Here is a 21410-nt window from a genome sequence, read left to right as displayed (position 1 = left end):
AGTGGTGCCTCCACTCAGGAGGGGGATCTGGAGTGATCTTTGAAGCCTGGATGTCCCCTGGGTTTCTTGGGGTCAGTCCAGTGTTCAGCTCCTCCACTGTCGCTATTGTCGGGACTCTGGTGCAGCAAGCAGGGGTCTTGGCGCCTCTTCTGGTGCAGCAGGTCCTCAGGCATCTGCATCTGTGTCGCCAGGGCCAGCCACGGACACTTCTCCAATCTCTTCACAGTCTCACTGGGGGATTGATTCGAGCTCCACAATGACTTATTGAAGACGGGACCCTTTTGGCTCCATAGAACTGTGATGTAAGTGCTTGGGTGTGGATAATAGATTTATTGATTTAGAATGTTGAGATAGCAGTTACACTCTGAACAATGAAGGTGTGTAATAACAAGCTGCGTGTGTGGCATAATCATTTACATGTACTCAGGCTGGTGAGGACGCTACACCCTTCTCTTGATTCAATGGATTTCATTACTTTTGTTTTTGCATTGCCTTGAGAGATTGGCTTCTTTATCATTGTTTTGGTAGGTTGAGTAGTAGAACTACTTTCCCCCGTTTTTCCGTTAGCACATTACTGGAGCACGTAGCCTTCCTTTCTCTTTGTCCCTCATCTATTCACCCTGCTGCTTCATTGTTGTGTTCATATTTTTTTTTTTATAATAATGAACAATGCGAAGGCCAGGCAGCTGCACACTCCCATTAGAACACTCATTTCCCCTCTCCTCTGGTGCATTCTGTTACATACATTTTTTAAATTACTTCTGTGAGTGTTCAGCAGCTGCTAGCATTTATGCTTCAAATACAAATGCTTCACTCAGCAACTCACGCATTATAATTGACTCTTCTAAAGTGGCTGTCAGACATCTTAGAACTGTAAATTAAACTTTTAAGGAAATTTGCGAAATAGCTGTTGTTATGTCACAATGTGCACACATATTGATGGCAATCTTGAAATGATTTTACTGTAGTAGAAATCTCATTCCAATATGGCATTTCATGTTTGTGCAGACTAACCGCCATCTTAAATGTTTTGCAAGAAAAACATTCCAAGCTAGTCTTCAATGTGTGCACATGCATGTGCTTTCACAGTTATTCATTCGAAAACATTTTAGTTATTTTGGGGGCTATTTTTGGTTTCGCCTGCACATAGCTTATGCTGTGCTTGTGAAATACACTGTATTTAATATAAATCTTAAGAGGGGCTTACAACCTGCCCTTCCCTTTCATTGGTTTGCGCGCTTGCCACTTACTTTTCCTCTGTTTCTATTGGCTGTAGCATAGTATTTCCTGTTATTCCTCTTGTGTATTTCTCCTACAGTGTCACGGGGCCCAAGTACTGTTTTAATCTGCTTTGGTTTTGGAACTTCTTTTCTTGATTGATTTGCTACTTTACACATAGTCTGAACACCAAAGAAGGTATCAGAGCGTTACACAGACATGGAGAGATATGGGGCTACATGTACGAAAGTTTGGTTTTGTGACTCGCAATTTGCGAGTCGCAAAACCTTATGTTGGACAGTGTCAATGACACTATTTGCAATTCGCAAGGGGGTCGCAAATGCCCACCTCATGAATATTCATGAGGTAGGTCTCAATTTGCGACCCCGTTAGGAATGGCCGCCCTTACAGGGATGGTGGCCTGCTGGAGACAGCAGACCATCATGTCTGTGACTGCTTTTAAATAAAGCATTTTTTTTTTTTTTTTAAATGCAGCCCGTTTTCCTTAAAGGAAAACGAGATGCATTTCAAAAACAAAAAAATTCAACATTTTTGTTCCATTTTTTCAGAGCAGGCAGTGGTCCATGAAAAAATTCTTTTACTGCCATTCACAAAGGGGAAGGGGTCCCATGGGTGAGCACCAGTGTGACATTGGTGCTAATTGCGATTGTTTTGCGACCACGTTCGTGGTCACAAAACAATCATACATGGGACTGCGACTTGCAATTAGGAAGGGAACACCCCTTCCTAATTGCGACTCGCAATCCCTTTTTGCGACTCGGTAAATAGTTTACTGAATCGCAAAAATGGGTTTGTACATGCCAAAGTGCATTTTGCACGTCGCAAACGGCCCCTTTTGCTGTTTGCGATGTGCAAAATGCTTCGTACATGTGGCCCTAAGCGTTTTGCACAGAAACAGTGGATGTTGTGCTTCCAGTTGAATCTCTAACCCTGATTGCAATGGCACTCACAGTCCCCCAGGGCACTGCACACTCACCAGTCCCCCACCGGAGTCAAAGCAGGGACCCACTCTAGTGCTCCCTTTTTTTTGCAGAGGCTGGCTCTTGCAGAGACCCCGAAGCAGCCATATTAAAGATGTATGTTCAACCGAGAAAGGAGCAAGAGTAAGCTGCGCCCTTTGCAACTGTGTGCCTGGCTTCCCTTGTTTTTATTTTGCATTATTTTAAAGGCTCTCTTGCATCCCGTCTGTATGTGTTGCTGTTTGCCCTGTTCTCCCTTCAATCTCCCTCCAGTTGCTGCTTACTGTAGCTCCAGATCCCACCTCCCCGACCCCCATCACTGCTATTGTGCTTTTCCCTTTTTGCAAATGTTTGTGTTCAGATACATGGTTTATGCAGGGTGTGTGTGCTGGTTTAGGGTGCACCAGTGCCCGCAACCTCAACACAAAAGCTGCAGCGCATGAGCATTAATGTCCGATTTGCCTTTCACCGATGTGCGTTAGGTCCTGGTGGTTTAAGGACAAAGATGGTGAGAGTTCTTCTGATGTTTGGGCAAGTGGTTTAATGTCTATTCACATCCAGACTGCTTCCACAGGCTCTGCCTTGGATGGGAAGTCACAGGCCAGATCCTGTACCCTAGGGCAATTTGGTACCCTCAGCATTGGAGCACACTGCACAGCGCTACTTCCACAGTCTCTGCCCAAGGGGAGCTCACCATCGGGTGCTGACTGCTCTCTGTGGGTCTTTCTCCTCCAGCCACGAGGCTGCTCTGTCTTCCAGGGCTGTGCTACTGCCCCTAGCACTGGTCAATTGACTGATACCAACTCTATTGGCTGCATTGAGTGATTCATGCTGTGGCTTCTGTCCATACTCAGCCCTTTCCAAAACGTTTTTCACAGGTGCAGAGAACACCATTATGACGCCCCATGACTCATTCCATACATAAGCACGCTCCACTTGATATACCATCTTTTCTGACTACAGAGTTTAAGAGTGCAACGTTGGGCTTGGAAACAAGGTGCAATGTGCCTGCTGCTCATGTAGACTGCTCCAAACCCTTTGATGCTAGGAAACTCTTGTGTGGCCTAAGATACCGTACAAAGGAGAAGGTGACCAGTAGGATGGTTGAGGCTCATGGCAAGGGGGGTGTTCCCTCCAAACATCCTCCTCCCACTCCAATGAAATCACTTATTGAAGGCACACTTGAACTGGAAAGTATGGTGTGAGTGTCAGACATTGACACCTCCAATCCTGTGGGCTCGAGCCAAGGTAAATTATTTTCAGGTATTACATTTTTCCAAACATATTGTTTGCTAATCTTCAAGTACAACATATCAGCTACCAAAATTCAATTTAGATGTTTGCTGTTATTTGGCAATGCATTATGAGAGTTGCGTACAACCAAGTTATGTGGTATTGGGTAGATTGATGTATACACTACATATAGCTATATATAATCTTCATGTCAAAATCACATGAATTGCATTGTAAATTATATTGCAAGAACTTAGTAACCTTTTATTTACTATGACTATATATATATATATGTATATATACATATATACATATATATATATGCGCAGATTGCCTCGGTTCTCACCCAGGACGTGTCAATTGATGACAGTACAATTGGTACTCCTTTTATTTTTTTTTATAATCTGCTCTATTAATTTCAACACACGTTGCCGATAACATTTACAAAACTGGGTCGCTATACACCACATTCCAAAAAAAAAGAACCTGTTCATTGATTCTAACATTGAGTCTATCACATGACACCAATCAGTATGTACGTGCAATACTATTACATCCCCCTGATTACAGCACATGTGCTACACATTTTACATACCACCTTCAGCATTCCTGTTTACTGTGGTATATTTCTAGTGATAATTTTATTAGCTTTCTCAGTGTACATACCTGTCACCCAGTCCAATGCTTGAACAGTCGACTGAATTATCTTTCTTACATTATTCCCTTTGGATCTGTTTTTGAATGATCAGTCTCGTCGGTACCGCAGTCCGCTTCAGGTCTACCCAGAGCGATCCGCCATTTATTGAACGTTATCAAAGTTCTCCGAAAACTAAATACAGATTCACCTTCAGGCCACCCACCACCAGTCTGTCTTAGGGAGGTGTAAAAGGCTTAAACATGTTTTAGTATTCTGCCTGCGGTTTAATTAATCACAGCGGGTGCTCATCATTTTTAGCTTCTAGTTTTGCCACCAAAGTTTCCCATGTATCATAGCCTGTGTGTGCTTGACCTCTATCACGTAAGGACCGTAATGCTTGTGTTTCCAAGCGTTCCCATTTTAGTGTCATGATACGCCAGTGGGACAACTCTGGTGGTTGAGATGCCTTCCATCCCATAGCAATTAATCATTTGTACATGATGTACGCTAAATCGGCAAACTTATGAATGTGTATATGCTACTTGGACCTAGGACGTATTCCCAAGAGACAGGATTCTGGGTTAGGTGTAAATATATGGTCTGTTATGTCTGCCACTATGTTTTGCAATACTCTTTGCAACGGAGTACAGTCCCACACCATGTGATAAAAACAGGCTGTGGGGAACCCACAGCCAGAACATACCGGGCATGACGCAGGGTACATGCTTTGAATACGATGTGGGTACAGATACGTCTGGTGGACAAAGTTAAATTGTGTGATGCGAAACCTAGGATTCCGAGACACTTTCTGCACCTAATGGAGAGCCTCAGTCCACAGTTTGGAAGTCAGAGGTTCGGGGAGGTCCGAGTTCCATCTTTGGAGTGCTACCTCAAGTTGTGTGTCATCAATGCTAATCAATGCACTATATAAGTTAAGCAAAAACAGATCACAGCACATTAGGTTAAGTAGAGTAGATGAAGAAAACAGGCACATCGGTATTCGAATCTTGTCTTCAAATGTGAGTTCCTTTATTGTGGGCGAAGTTTCATTCAGTAAACAGAGAGCATCACTCCCAACACAGCCAACACGTGTTTCGTCACACTGGTGACTTTTTCAAGGCTGTAGAAAAACATATATGCACATACTTGATGTATCGATTACAATTACAAAGTCAACTCAAACTTGAGAACCAGCTATTTTTCTACGCAGCAGTGTTTTCGTGGGCCAAATGGACGCCCGTATTGGAGCACAAGATCGTTTATTATTGGCTGTTTTCTTTTCTAATTCACCAGTGTGACGAAACACGTGTTGGCTGTGTTCGGAGTGATGCTCTCTGTTTACTGAATGCAACTTTGCCCACAATAAAGGAACTCACATTTCAAGACAAGATTCGAATACCGATGTGCCTGTTTTCTTCATCTACTCTACTTAACCTAATACTACGGAGTGTCATGACTCTTTTGTCTTACTGTTGCTCATTGTGTGCTGTGATCTGTTTTTGCTTATTATTACTTGTGTAAAGTTTTACCTGTGTCCATGGGTAGTAGGGCACTCTGATCACCTGCACCATATTCTGTTACACAAATACTCTACATTACTGTACACTCCCCTAGGAGGGCGGCTAATTTCACCCTTACTACCCGTTATGCTCTATATAAGTTAGTGATTACTTTTTTTGAACCACTGTCTGATAACAGTATATGTAAGGCAGGAGAGTTTCTAGGTTCCTGATCCCCTTGAGCCCATGCAGTTTTAATCAGGTGACATATGACATGGTAAGTGGCAAGGACAAACATACTATCGCCAATTCAATATGGGTTTAGGCCTGGATTATGTACAGCGGATCTGGCCCTAAATTTGCACCTTATTCTTAGCAAATATGTCACTGCTAAAAAGGAATCTATCCACTTAGCCTTTATATACCTATCCAGTGCATTTGACATGGTGAATAGAGTGAAATTGTGGGCACTAATGGACACAATGGGGGTTGAGCAAGATTTGTTGTATCTGATCAAACGTTTATACTCTGATCTTACTATCTCAATTCAGTTTGGTCAACATGGCGAAAGGTCCCATCCCCTTGCATCCAATCAGGGTGTTAGACAGGGCTGCACTTTGGCACCTTTTTTATTTCTGTTATACACTAACGGCTTGTATAGCTATTTAGCTCAAAATGGTAAGGATTTTCCAAGGATGAGTTTTAGACAGTTGCCGATTTTATTGTAAGCTGACGACGCTGTTTTAATTGCCCGCACGGCCAATGGCCCACAGACCCTTTTGGATCTTTTTTTAACGTATACATAAGAGCTTGACCTGAAAGTCAATTTTTAAAAGTCACACGTTGTGATCTGCGGTCCTAGAAATACACGTACTATATGGAATATGACACTAAACCACTACTATCTAAACAACTACTACTTAAACAACGACTTCCCAACACCGAAAAAACCTATAAAACAAATTATTTTACAACGAAGTCTAAACAACGCAAAAAAACATTAACTAAATTATTCCTGTACAACGAACACCTATTTAACGACTACGAAAACCACAAAATCACGAATATTCCACTAAACCACTACTATGTAAACCACGACTACATAAACAACGACTCCCCAAATAACTATTACCTAAACAACGACTACCCAAACAAAAAATTACCTAAATAACGACTCCCCAAATAACTAATACCTAAACAAACTACTAGCCAAACAAAGAATACTTAAACAACGAATCCTAAACTAACTACTACCCAAACAAATGACTAGCCAAACAACGAATACCCAAACTAATACTACCCAACACCGAAAACGCCTAAACACCTAATATATTTAAAACGAACTCCAAACAACGAAAAATATTAATAATTAATATCACAACTAAACAATAACTATTACTAAATAAAAAATTTAAACCAGTACATTACTACGTAAAAAATAAACGTTATCGAAAATAACAATATATTTCCTACATACAAAAAACAAAACATCACAAAAAGCCAAAACATATAAACACCGTTTTAAATAAAAATAAATAATACTTAAATAATTATAAAACAAACACAACACTAAAAAAAAACCTACATAAAACGATAGTCCTACAACACTTTCTACATGACCCAGGAAATACTTCCTCTACTGAACAAACAAGAACGATCATAAAAAAAAATACAAACTACAAAACAAATAAACTCCACAATTATATATATCTAACATCATAAACGAATTCACAATAAAAAAACACATCCAAAAAACATTCAATTTACAAATAAAACAATACTTACAAAAACACATATAAATACCAACGACCTCCATTTTCTAATCATTACTACACCGAACAACTTACAGAGAAGACGAGCATATCACTACGGAAATGAATTAAAATATAATTTATCCAACACCGCCATCTACAGAGATAACAAGGTAAAATATCCAAAAATAAAAATAAAGACATTTACTAACCTTTACCACAGCTAAAATAATATATAATTAATGTACCTTTCATACTATTTTGTTACAGGCATAACTCTCAAGAATCTGACCAAAAAGATAAACACCACACCTTCGCCATCCAAGGTAAACCATTACCATTATTCAAAAACAATTCCATTAAACCATAAACAATAGCATTAAAAAAATTATTGAATAACAAATACCATAATATAATTAAAATATATATATAAAAAATTAAAACTACACATTATTTAAAAAAAAAAATAATTCACCTAATAAATTTAACCAAAAACCAACTAATATTCACCAAATTTCAAACCTACTAAAAAAATTACTACTGAACAAAAACAAAATAATAATTAAACAAAAGAATAACCTAAATAATACAGTCTTTCTCATTTCTTACAGGCTCCAAGAACCCAAAAACACACCAGAAGACATGAAGAAGAGAAATAAATCAATTTAAAAAAAAATCTGAAATAAAAAAAACCTCAAAGTAAGTATAATATTTTCATTATAACATACAACCAGATTTTCTAGCTAAATAAAACTAAACAAACATTCTAATTCAAATACCCCTTAACTTAACACCAAACATACATAAATTCAATAAAATTAAAAACACTCAGCTAACAGAGTACATATATTATATATTAAAAAATAACTATTACAACTCCACCAAATACTTACCTCTAAACAGCTGCTGGACAATAAACATAAATACATTTTACAACAAAAAAACAACTTCCAAAACAACTAGTACCTTAACAACAAGAACAGAACACCAACCTTTTTCTTACTACTAATAATTTAATCACAAATGCCTTAACGACAATATTTCATTTTAAAAGCATTCTTAACAAAAGCATTCCTAATAGGCACCATTCAACCTACATCCCTCACCCCACCCCCCCAACCACACCCCAAAACCTAAAACCCCCTGACCCCCCACTCCCTCCCCAAAACCAAAAACGCCCCACCCCCCAAACCCAACCTAAAACCCCCTAACCCCCACCTCCTCCCCAAAACCAAAAACGCCCCACCCCCCCAAACCCACCCAAAAACCCCCTGACCCCCCCCACCCCCTCCACAAAACCAAAAACACCCCACCCACCCAACCCCACCCCAAAATCTAAAACCCCCTAACCCCCACCCCCTACCCAAAACCAAAAACGCCCCACCCCCCAACCCCACTCCAAAACCAAAAAAACCCTACCCCCCACCCCCTCCCCAAAACCAAAAACGCCCCACCCCCCAACCGCAACCCCACCCCAAAACCTAAAACCCCCTGACCCCACTCCCAAAAACACCCCACCCCCCCAACCCCACCCCAAAACCTAAAACCCCCTCACCCTTCACTACTTCCCCAAAACCAAAAAAGCCCCACACCCCCAGCCCCACCACAAAACCTAAAACCACCTCACCCTCCACCACTTCCCCAAAACCAAAAATGCCCCACCCCCCAAACCCACCCAAAAACCTAAAACCCCCTGACCCCCCATCCCTCCCCAAAACCAAAAACACCCCACCCACCCAACCCTACCCCAAAATCTAAAACCCCCTAACCCCCCACCCCCTCCCCAAAACCAAAAACGCCCCACCCCCAACCCCACCCCAAAACCAAAAAAACCCTACCCCCCATCCCCTCCCCAAAACCAAAAACGCCCACTCCCCAACCCCACCCCAAAACCTAAAACCCCCTGACCCCACACCCACTCCCCAAAACCAAAAACACCCCACCCCCCCAACCCCACCCCAAAACCTAAAACCACCTCACTCTCCACCACTTCCCCAAAATCAAAAAAGCCCCACACCCCCAGCCCCACCCCAAAACCTAAAACCACCTCACCCTCCACCACTTCCCCAAAATCAAAAACGCCCCACCCCCCCAAACCCACCCCAAAACCTAAAACCCCTGACCCTCCATCCCCTCCCCAATACCAAAAACACCCCACCCCCCAAACCCACCCCAAAACCTAAAACCCCCTCACCCCAACCCCATCCACAAAACCAAAAAAGCCCCACCCTCCACCACTTCCCCAAAACCAAAAACGCCCCACCCCCCAAACCCACCCCAAAACCTAAAACCCCCTGACCCTTCACCCCTCCCCAAAACCAAAAACACCCCACCCACCCAACCCCACCCCAAAATCTAAAACCCCCTAACCCCCACCCCCTACCCAAAACCAAAAACGCCACACCCCCCAACCCCACTCCAAAACCAAAAAAACCCTACCCCCCACCCCCTCCCCAAACCCAAAAACGCCCCACCCCCCAACCCCACCCCAAAACCTAAAACCCCCTGACCCCACTCCCCAAAACCAAAAACACCCCACCCCCCCAACCCCACCCCAAAACCTAAAACCCCCTCACCCTTCACTACTTCCCCAAAACCAAAAAAGCCCCACACCCCCAGCCCCACCACAAAACCTAAAACCACCTCACCCTCCACCACTTCCTCAAAACCAAAAATGCCCCACCCCCCAAACCCACCCAAAAACCTAAAACCCCCTGACCCCCCACCCCTCCCCAAAACCAAAAACACCCCACCCACCCAACCCTACCCCAAAATCTAAAACCCCCTAACCCCCACCCCCTCCCCAAAACCAAAAACGCCCCACCCCCAACCCCACCCCAAAACCAAAAAAACCCTACCCCCCACCCCCTCCCCAAAACCAAAATCGCCCACCCCCCAACCCCACCCCAAAACCTAAAACCCCCTGACCCCACACCCACTCCCCAAAACCAAAAACACCCCACCCCCCCAACCCCACCCCAAAACCTAAAACCACCTCACTCTCCACCACTTCCCCAAAATCAAAAAAGCCCCACACCCCCAGCCCCACCCCAAAACCTAAAACCACCTCACCCTCCACCACTTCCCCAAAATCAAAAACGCCCCACCCCCCCAAACCCACCCCAAAACCTAAAACACCTGACCCTCCATCCCCTCCCCAAAACCAAAAACACCCCACCCCCCAAACCCACCCCAAAACCTAAAACCCCCTCACCCCAACCCCCTCCACAAAACCAAAAAAGCCCCACCCTCCACCACTTCCCCAAAACCAAAAACGCCCCACCCCCCCAAACCCACCCCAAAACCTAAAACCCCCTGACCCTTCACCCCTCCCCAAAACCAAAAACACCCCACCCACCCAACCCCACCCCAAAATCTAAAACCCCCTAACCCCCACCCCCTACCCAAAACCAAAAACGCCACACCCCCCCAACCCCACTCCAAAACCAAAAAAACCCTACCCCCCACCCCCTCCCCAAACCCAAAAACGCCCCACCCCAAAACCTAAAACCCCCTGACCCCACTCCCCAAAACCAAAAACACCCCAACCCCCCAACCCCACCCCAAAACCTAAAACCCCCTCACCCTTCACTACTTCCCCAAAACCAAAAAAGCCCCACACCCCCAGCCCCACCACAAAACCTAAAACCACCTCACCCTCCACCACTTCCTCAAAACCAAAAATGCCCCACCCCCCAGACCCACCCAAAAACCTAAAACCCCCTGACCCCCCACCCCTCCCCAAAACCAAAAACACCCCACCCACCCAACCCTACCCCAAAATCTAAAACCCCCTAACCCCCACCCCCTCCCCTCCCCAAAACCAAAAACGCCCCACCCCCAACCCCACCCCAAAACCAAAAACGCCCCACCCCCAACCCCACCCCAAAACAAAAAAAACCCTACCCCCCACCCCCTCCCCAAAACCAAAAACGCCCACCCCCCAACCCCACCCCAAAACCTAAAACCCCCTGACCCCACACCCACTCCCCAAAACCAAAAACACCCCACCCCCCCAACCCCACCCCAAAACCTAAAACCACCTCACTCTCCACCACTTCCCCAAAATCAAAAAAGCCCCACACCCCCAGCCCCACCCCAAAACCTAAAACCACCTCACCCTCCACCACTTCCCCAAAATCAAAAACGCCCCACCCCCCCAAACCCACCCCAAAACCTAAAACCCCTGACCCTCCATCCCCTCCCCAAAACCAAAAACACCCCACCCCCCAAACCCACCCCAAAACCTAAAACCCCCTCACCCCAACCCCCTCCCCAAAACCAAAAAAGCCCCACCCTCCACCACTTCCCCAAAACCAAAAACGCCCCACCCCCCCAAACCCACCCCAAAACCTAAAACCCCCTGACCCTTCACCCCTCCCCAAAACCAAAAACACCCCACCCCCCCAAACCCACCCCAAAACCTGAAACCCCCTCACCCCAACCCCCTCCCCAAAACCAAAAAAGCCCCACCCCCCAACCCCACCCCAAAACCTAAAACCCCCTGACCCTCCACCCCCTCCCCAAAACCAAAAACACCCCACGCCCCCAAACCCACCCCAAAACCTAAAACACCCTCACCCCAACCCCCTCCCCAAAAACAAAAAAGCCCCACCCCCCCAACCCCACCCCAAAACCTAAAACCCCCTAACCCCCCACCCCTCCCCAAAACCTAAAACCCCCCACTAACCTAATTACCTCAATAAATAACACACAATCACCAAATATAAAAGATAACAAACCACCTACACCAAACACTTACAAATAGAACACAACATATATTAATTAACTTACTAATTAGTAAACTAAATCCACCACAAATTTAATAATAAAAACTTCAAACTTCTTTTAACCTATTTCTTTTATATGATTTACAGATATTTCACAAATGGCATTGCAAGGAGAAGCAAGCTACATAACCTCAAGAACCGGAAACCAGCTACTAAAATATGAAGGTTATCTTTATTGCAGAGACAAGGTTGTCAACCTCAGGAGCCATTGGAGGTGTGTACAATTCTACTCTTCACATTGTAGAGGCAGAGCTGTAACTCTAGAAAACACCGTTGTTAAAACAACAGATCACAATCACTCTGCCTCTGCAAAAGAAATTGAGATAAGAGAAAACATACAAAAAATAAAAAACATTGCACACACCTCCAATGAGTCCTGCGGACAGGTTATAAGGGAGGTAGTACAAAATATTCCAATACAGATTTCCGGTAGCATGCCTTCTGTACCAAACCTTAGAAGAATATTTCAACGAGAAAGGCTGGCAAGTAATCCCCAACATATAACACCACAAATCTATGAAGACATTAACATCCCCCCAGAACTAACAATTACCTTCTCCAAAGAAACTTTCCTCATTCACGACAGCGAAAACCCTCAAAAAAGAAATTTTATACTCAGCACAACATCCAACTTACTAATCCTACAAAATAGTGAAATTTGGATGATGGATGGAACCTTTAAATCTACACCCCATCCATTCACTCAAATTTATACCATACCTGCCACAAAAAATAACACTACAATCCCCCTAGTGTATGCATTACTGCCTGATAAACATTCCTCTACTTACAGTGAATTTTTATCAACAATCAAAAACAAAACATTAAATAAAACACCAGATTTCGTATTATCAATGATAAATACAATACTAAAGATATATCCACAAATCCAAATTCAAGGATGCTTTTTCCACTTTTCACAAGCATATTGGCGTAGAATACAAAAATCATCCCTAAATAGAGAATATTTCTCAGATTGCATACTACATTTTGAATTAAAAAAAACTCACAGCATTATGCTTTGTACCACCTACAAAAGTAGATGAGTATTACACCGCAATAACAGAGTCTAACTATTATACACAAAATGAAGACAAATTAGAATCCTTACTAAATTACTTCGAAGAAACCTGGATTGGACACCTAAACAGATCTGGTCGCAGACGAAAGCCAAGATTTCCAATAGAATGGTGGAACAGCCACCAAACCTGTTTAGAAGGTGGTGCAAAAACTAATAATGCCATAGAAGGATGGCACAACGCCTTCAATAAAGTAATAGGTAAACCCCATCCAAACCTGTATAATTTCATGGAAATTTTGAAAAAGGAACAAAGTTTCCAAGAAATGAGACTTGGTCAATCACTGTCAGGTAGCCTGAACCCACGCACAAGTAAAAAAAGAAATGACCGAAAGAATTTTGGCAAAAATACAACAATTTGATACAATAACACCATCAGACTACCTCAACAGTCTAGCATATATTCTACATTACTACATTACTAACAACCACTAACCTGCAGAAAAATGACTTGCCATTCTAAAACAACCAAACACCATCAATTAAATTTGCATTTTCCAATTTTTTTTTACAATAAATTAACACAACAAAAATTGTTCCTACCTTTCAAGTTTTCATGTCTTTAGCCAAACACGTGATGCTGAATAAATCGTCTTCATTAATATAGAAAGAAACATGTCATAATAAAAAAATAAAAAAACATTAATCATCCAAAACCAATTAAAAAATATTCATATTAAATGGATGATAAAAAACCCAACTCTCTATACTATAAAAACAATCAAAGAAATAAATTATAATACTTTACCAAACCAGAAATTCGAAAAATATCTAAAAAACGTAAAATACCAAATTTACTTTTTTTACGAAAAAAAATTAAAAAATTAATCACATACTAACCAAATCCACATCATTAATTAAAACATTAACTATCAAAAAAAACACATGAAAACGATATAAAGGATACTACTGACACAAAAGAAAAAATTAATCACAAAACCTACTACAATGAACTTAATTTTTTTTCATAAACCGAACAACTCTCTCCCTCAAAAATCCCAAAACTAAATTTATCAAAAAAATATACAATTCTTTCCAACTACTACAAAAGCAGTATGATCATTTGTAAGATAAAACACTACTAAACAATTTTATTTACTTTTACGAAACCACTATCGTATACAAAAATATACGAAAATAAATAATTCAACAAAAGAAACATAACAAACACCGAAAATCTACTACCTACCTTATAACTACCTCTGACAACTATTTCTGTAATAAAAATACCCTACTACATACTGTAAAAAAAATGATAATCCCACTTACCTGAACGAGGTCTCCGCTATAGTCCTATCTTGACCGCGACGCTCCTCCGACTGAATACAGAAGACATCAAAGAACGTAAACATGGAAGAGCACTAAAAATAGAAAACGGACTATTTCACTCATAGACTATAATAGGGAAAATAAGAAAATACCACAGAAAATAGATAAAGAAATAGAAATAAATAATTAAAAAAATTATAAAAATTTGTAAATATCAAATAACAATTTAAAACTGTTTTTGCATTTTTTAAACTTGATTATGTTCAAAATAAAAAAAATGAAAATAAAATTAATAGTATTTTTATTTTTTTTAAATGAAATTTGTATGAAAAAAACATTATTGTAAATGCAAACATTTCTAACAACTAAAAAAAAAAGAACTTCTAAATATAATCTACAAATAATTATTTAATTAATTGATTTTTAGAAATAATATTAACACAAATTAAGGTATATATTAAATTATACATCCAAAAATAAAATTAAAAATATTAATAATAATAATTACATTACATCACAAATAAATAATCAAAATAACAAATTAAAAACATTTTAACACATTTTAAAACTCACAAAAAAAAATTAAAACCTAATAAAAAAAAAATTCACCTATAATAAAAAATTATAAACTATCAAAACATGTCCAAATCATAATCCACCAATGAACCAAATTGCATCCCAAAACAAAAAAATAACATAAATAAAAAAAAAGTCAAACATAAAAAAAAAAACTAATTATAAAAACAGTACCCCAACCATAAACCCTACATTCCCTATATCCCACCCCTACTTCTAAATATACTTTCAATAAAAAAAAATAAACAATTAACCAAATACAATAAATAATACCATACAACTAATATACTTCCCACCCATAACTCCATATCCCATATATCCTACCCCTAAACCCACAACATAAATTACAACATATAAAAAAACACAACTGCTTAAATTAATACCTGAGTATTAATACACTTCCCCACCGATAACCCCTACATCCCATATATCCCACCCCTAAACCCACAACATAAATTACAACATAGAAAAAACCACAAGTACTTAAATTCATACCTGAGTATTAATACACTTCCCCACCCATAACCCCTACATCCCATATATCCCGCCTCTAAACCCACAACATAAATTACAACATAGAAAAAAACCACAAGTACTTAAATTCATACCTGAGTATTAATACACTTCCCCACTCATAACCCCTACATCCCATATATCCCGCCCCTAAACCTACAACATAAATTACAACATAGAAAAAAACACAACTGCTTAAATTCATACCTGAGTATTAATACACTTCCCCACCAATAACCCCTACATCCCACATATCCCACCCCTAAACCCACAACATAAATCAAAACATATAAAAAAACGCAATTACTTAAATTAATACCTGAGTATTAATACACTGCCCCACCCATAACCCCTACATCCCATATATCCCGCCTCTAAACCCACAACATAAATTACAACATAGAAAAAAACACAAGTACTTAAATTCATACCTGAGTATTAATACACTTCCCCACCCATAACCCCTACATCCCATATATCCCGCCTCTAAACCCACAACATAAATTACAACATAGAAAAAAACACAGGTACTTAAATTCATACCTGAGTATTAATACACTTCCCCACCCATAACCCCTACATGCAATATATGCCGCCCCTAAACCCACAACATAAATTACAACATAGAAAAAAACAAAAGTACTTAAATTAATACCTGAGTATTAATACACTGCCCCACCCATAACCCCTACATCCCATATATCCCGCCCCTAAACCCACAACATAAATTACAACATATAAAATAACACAAGTACTTAAATTAAAACCTGAGTATTAATAAACTTCCCCACCCATAACCCCTACATCCCATATATCCCACCCCTAAACCCATAACATAAATTACAACACATAAAAAAAGTACTTAAAATAATACCTGAGTATTAATACAATACCCCACCCATAACACCCACAAGCCATAGAATCCATTACTTAATCCACACAATATACTTAAAAAAATTAAACATACAATAATTAAACCCTAAACAAATAAAAAACAAAACACAAAACTCACCTTAAAATTCATCAAAAAATAATTCACTTACCTTAAAATTCGTTGTTCTGGCATTAGTTGTTAAGGTAAAATCGTTGTTCAACCAGTAGTTGTTCAAAACTTCGTTGTTAAGACCCAGTAGTTCTTGAAGATTCGTTGTTAAAGCAAGTAGTAATTCAAACGTAGTTGTTCAGGTTGTTTCCCACTATATGCTTTAAAATGGGGGGGAACACCTTAACAAAGGTAAAAGATTTTTGTTATCTCGGTTTGTACCTTAGTTCCTCTCTGTCATGGAAACCCCATTTGAATTTTAAGCTCCAACAAATGGAAAGAACTGTTGAAGCAATTTTTCGCTTTGCCCGTAGACTAGGGCACAGACCAGTTCATCAGAGCACTACGCTCTATAAATCCAAATGCGTTTCGGCGGTGATTTATGGGGGAGGGCTTTGGGGATATACCAGCTCAATTACATTACAAGGGGCGGAGAAGAAATTTCTCCATCGGCTACTTATGGTACCCAAGAATGTAGCGAATATTATATGCCATGAGGAGTTAGGAATCCGCTACATTACAGATTTGATAGACATTGCCCCCCTTTTGTTATGGATAAAAGTATGGTCAAACCTGGCGGCTACTTTAACACAGGATTGTGTAAAAGACTGTATTTCGTTAGCAAACCACAACAAAATTCCATGGTTAAATTTTATTCAAAATTGTTTTCGAAATTTAGACTTGGAGTTTATGTATTGTAAACTGGAGCCAATGTGAAGGAAATTGTTAAATTCTGTTATAAAGAGTATGTTACGAATCTTAGATACCAAGTGACAGAGAAATTGAGATCTTTTGATTTATATGTACAAATTTCATCTTCAAACTCGATAGAACCTTATTTTGTCTGGTTTCCGTTCCCTTCCCTATATTCTCTACTTGTACTTTTTAGATTTAATATGATTCATTTTAGAGTGGCGTTTCCAACAAAATGCGTGTGGGAAAAAATATTACCGCCATGCCCTTGCGACAAATTCTCGAAACAAAGCACTTGTCACTTTATTTTATTTTGTTCACTTTATTCAGTTCCTAGGAAAACTTTTATATTACCAATTTTGGGCAATTTACACACTCTTTCTCATAAGAAAGAACTGATTGGCATTCAAAGCCTTTCATCCAAAAAAATGTGCAGCTCTATTTTAAGTTTTATTAAATCAGCTATTACCATCAGAAATCGATATGAATTAGTTGATGTGACTATTTGTTAATGTAATTTTCAATACTGTTTTATTGTTGTATATGATTGTATAATTAATAACAATTATATACTGACTTAGAAGGGTTAAGGGACACGCTCAGATTTTTTGTAGTTTTGTAAATTAGCAGACTGAAGAAACTCGCTTTCTGAATAAGTATTGTATTTTTATGGTGATATATATGTATGCATGTGCACTTTTATGGCAATATGCCGAATAAAGTTTTTTGACTGACTGACTGACATGGTAAGTGATAAAATGTCCTGGTCCAAATGAGGTAAGATCCATAATAGCTTCGAAGGGGGTTGGACACTTCAAACCCTGGAGGCGGGTTGCGTTCCCTGGCAGCATGTTAGCGCAAGGAAAATATTTTCTTCCTTTAATTTAACACAACAACAACAACTAATGGCTAAGAAGGAAGCAACTTATGTCATGTTAAACATCCAAAAATTAGAACACTGTGGCTGAAATACAATCTGCTGAGTGACTCATACATGGGGTCATTAATCTGCCTATTTCTACACTTCAATTCACCTCCTATTTAAAACACATTCCAGTAGGCAGATATGAAAGGCTGGGAGATAGTTACATCCATGAGGTGTGAGAGCTACCCTTCTTTCTTAGTGGTAATGAATGCGAGACTTCAGTCAGCCATTCAATGGTTTGTAAACAGCTGTCCTTGCATGGGGGTTGTAAAGCGTCTGCAGCAAACTTAGCTTGTTATCTGAAGGGAGTTCCTCTCCCCTTGATTAGACCTACGATCCAGGTGCTTTCAAATGGCAGCTATGGCCTCCTCAATGGTGAAGACTGTTATGGGATGCGAGCCGGAATAATTTATGTTGTTTCGGTCTCTAAGATCGTTACATGCTGCAGGAACGTACTTTTTCCCTCCACTAAGACAAAAGAGGTAGCTGACATTTGGCGTCACACTGCTACTTTGAATGTGAATTTTGACAAGTTGAGCAGACTAAAGGCTTTATTGTTTCAAAAACATGTGGCTCTTACTTCTGCATGCGAAACCTACGCACTTCAGGTGGCAAGGTCGTCAGCAGAGATATAGGGCCAGATGTATTAAGTTCCAGTTAGAGATTCCCAAATAGCGATTTTTAAGAAATCGCTATTTAAGAAATGCAAAAAGCGATGCATCAAAATTGTAAATCGCTAATAGCGATTTGTTAAAATTCGCAAACACAATTTGTGAGATGCAAATACCGACTCGCTAAAAAAATTGTGATTCAGTAATTGAAAATCGCAAATAGCGAAAACTGCAAACTGGAACAGCCTGATGACATCACAACCAGGAAGTGAGTCAGCCCATGCTGTTTCCAGGAGCCAAACGCACAGGAGCAGGGAGAGAGGCATAGACCAGCACCAGGGAGCAAGCATTGTGAGCAAGCCAGGACCAAACAGCAACATGGCCAATGCTGGAAATGAGATGGAGAAGTGGGACAGGAAGAGGAAGCTCAAATTCAGTGAGCAAGAATTGGAGGTGCTCACTGAGGAGGTTGTTATGAACCATGACAGACTATTTGGCAAGAACTTACTCCAAGTACCGGAGAGTGAGAAGCGGAAACTCTGCCATCCAGACAAAAATATGCACAGTGGGTATTGCGCAGCGATCTGTGGAGGAGATACGCAAGCGATGGTATGACTTGCGTTCCCGTGCCAAAGAGAGGGTGGCCAGCATGCTAAAGGAGGCAAGGAGCACCGGAGGCGGACCATCCACCCAGACACCGTCCACCCCAATGGAAGACCTGGTAGAGTCCACATTGCTTCCAGAAGCTGTCAGTGGCGTTACTGACATTGACACCTCAGGGACACCCAGCAGCAGTAAAGGTAAGGCCAGTAATTATGTATATCCCCATATGTGCATGTACAAATGCCCCTTAGGAAATAGCTATTAGCTTAATGCACAGTGAAAAGTAGTCCATTCACATCTTACATACAACACAACTATGCCTTATGGGAGTGGTAGTACACAACCCTAAGGTGAATACACAACATAAATAGCAAGATGGTGGTCAGCCGCATAGAGAAACACCACAAACGACTTATAGTGACATGATTTAATTGTACATTTAAAGCAACAATGCGTAAGTCTGTGAAAAATGCAAAAACTGACATGCTGCACATTGTCCTTGCAGATGGCCCGGTCCCTGCTGCTGCAGGATCTGAAAAAGTGGGGGAACCAGAACCACAGCCACAGTCTGACTCAAATACCAGCGAGTCCCACAGTATTGTGCCTACTAGACGCTGGGCTAGGGAGTTACCACTGCCAGAGTATAACCTGGACTTAGATGAGATGCCAGAAGACAAACCCACACCACCACCAGAAGCTAGTCGCACAGGAAGACAGCAGTCCCTGCGCCAGCACAAGCACCAGTCAACTCCCCTCACGGGGGCTCCACGATGCAGGCAGACAGTGAACAGATGAAGGAGAGGGCCCATCAGTCTTTGGCGGCCTTGAAACTTCCATGCTGAAGGTGCAGCGCCTGAAATGCAAACACATGAGGTCACTGCACAGACAGTTTACGTCTCAATTACAATATGGGATTACTACATAAGCAGTTGGTGACTCTGATAGAGGGACAGCAAACAGCAGATGAAAACACCAAGGAGTTGACACATGCCATTGGGGAACTCTGCACTGAGATACGGCAGGAGCGTGTCAGCCAGTCCAGGCGCCATCACCAATTCTTGGGAAGGTTTGATAGTTTCTGTAGATCCATAAATCAGCTTGCAAGTTCAACCGCCTTGATATCATGGCGTGCCATGGCCACACAGGTGGAGATAGCACATTGCAGTTGGGATGTTGCACAAGGATTGGTGCAAATAACCAACATACTGGATGCAATGCAAACAGCACGCAGTGCCACAACCAGTGAACTGGGTGTTGGGGATAGTGAGGAGTCCTCTAACCTCAGCAGTCTGACAGTCCCTGTGATTGATCCGAGGCGTCACAGTGCCAGACACAGTACTGCATGTGAACCCGCTACAAGAGGTGCCAGCGAGGGCACTGAGCACTCAAGTGGAGTGCGTGAACGTAAGAAGTGATATTGAGGGCTACAGGGGACTACCTAAACATGTAGCATTACAGTTATACTACGATGCTAATAGTGTGACACTGTTAATCATTCATGTCTGCCTATTGTGCATAGCTATATCCTATTGACACATTTGTTACCTGAAGTAGTAATAGAGATGCTAACTATAGAAATACATATTAGTGAAGTGGAGTTGTCATTACTTACATCAAATATGGTTGCACCTGATGTCAGCACGTCCTCTGCTGCACTGCTCCTGTCTGCTGGTTGAGATTGTATGGGATCATCATCTTCATCTGAGTCCGGCTCCGTGAGTTCCATTGGTATGCCCCTTGTGGTTGCTATGTTGTGCAAGATAGCCATGTGGCCACAATTTTGCATGTCGTCTCTGGGCTGTACTGTAGTGCACCTCCACTCTTATGGATGCACCTGAAGCGGCTCTTCAGCAGCCCAAAAGTGCGCTCCACCACATTGCGGTTTGCTCCATGTGCAGCATTGTACCTCCTCTCTGCTGGAGTTGCAGGGCTCAGGTAGGACGTCAGCATCTAGGTGCGCACAGTGTAGGCACTGTCTCCTGAATGCAAAGA

The 21410-nt window shown here is 41.2% G+C and overlaps 1 long non-coding RNA gene across 2 annotated transcripts in view; it reads left to right on the top strand.

The window, feature by feature from the left end:
- Window positions 1-21410, top strand: part of LOC138266548 (uncharacterized) — a 153034-nt gene that overhangs the window by 110300 nt on the left and 21324 nt on the right. The window contains exon 4 of one of the 2 annotated variants that reach the window (XR_011199540.1): window positions 7930-8305. The exons of the other annotated variant lie outside the window; for it this stretch is intronic. This is a non-coding gene — a long non-coding RNA (uncharacterized lncRNA). Of the gene's footprint in view, window positions 1-7929; window positions 8306-21410 lie in introns of those variants that run through there. 2 annotated transcript variants of the gene reach the window in all.

The sequence above is a fragment of the Pleurodeles waltl genome, chromosome 11 (assembly GCF_031143425.1).
Source record: "Pleurodeles waltl isolate 20211129_DDA chromosome 11, aPleWal1.hap1.20221129, whole genome shotgun sequence".
Lineage (NCBI taxonomy): Eukaryota > Metazoa > Chordata > Amphibia > Caudata > Salamandridae > Pleurodeles > Pleurodeles waltl.
The sequence above is the reverse complement of the archived record's forward strand: the minus strand, read 5'-3'. Positions and strand labels throughout refer to the sequence as shown.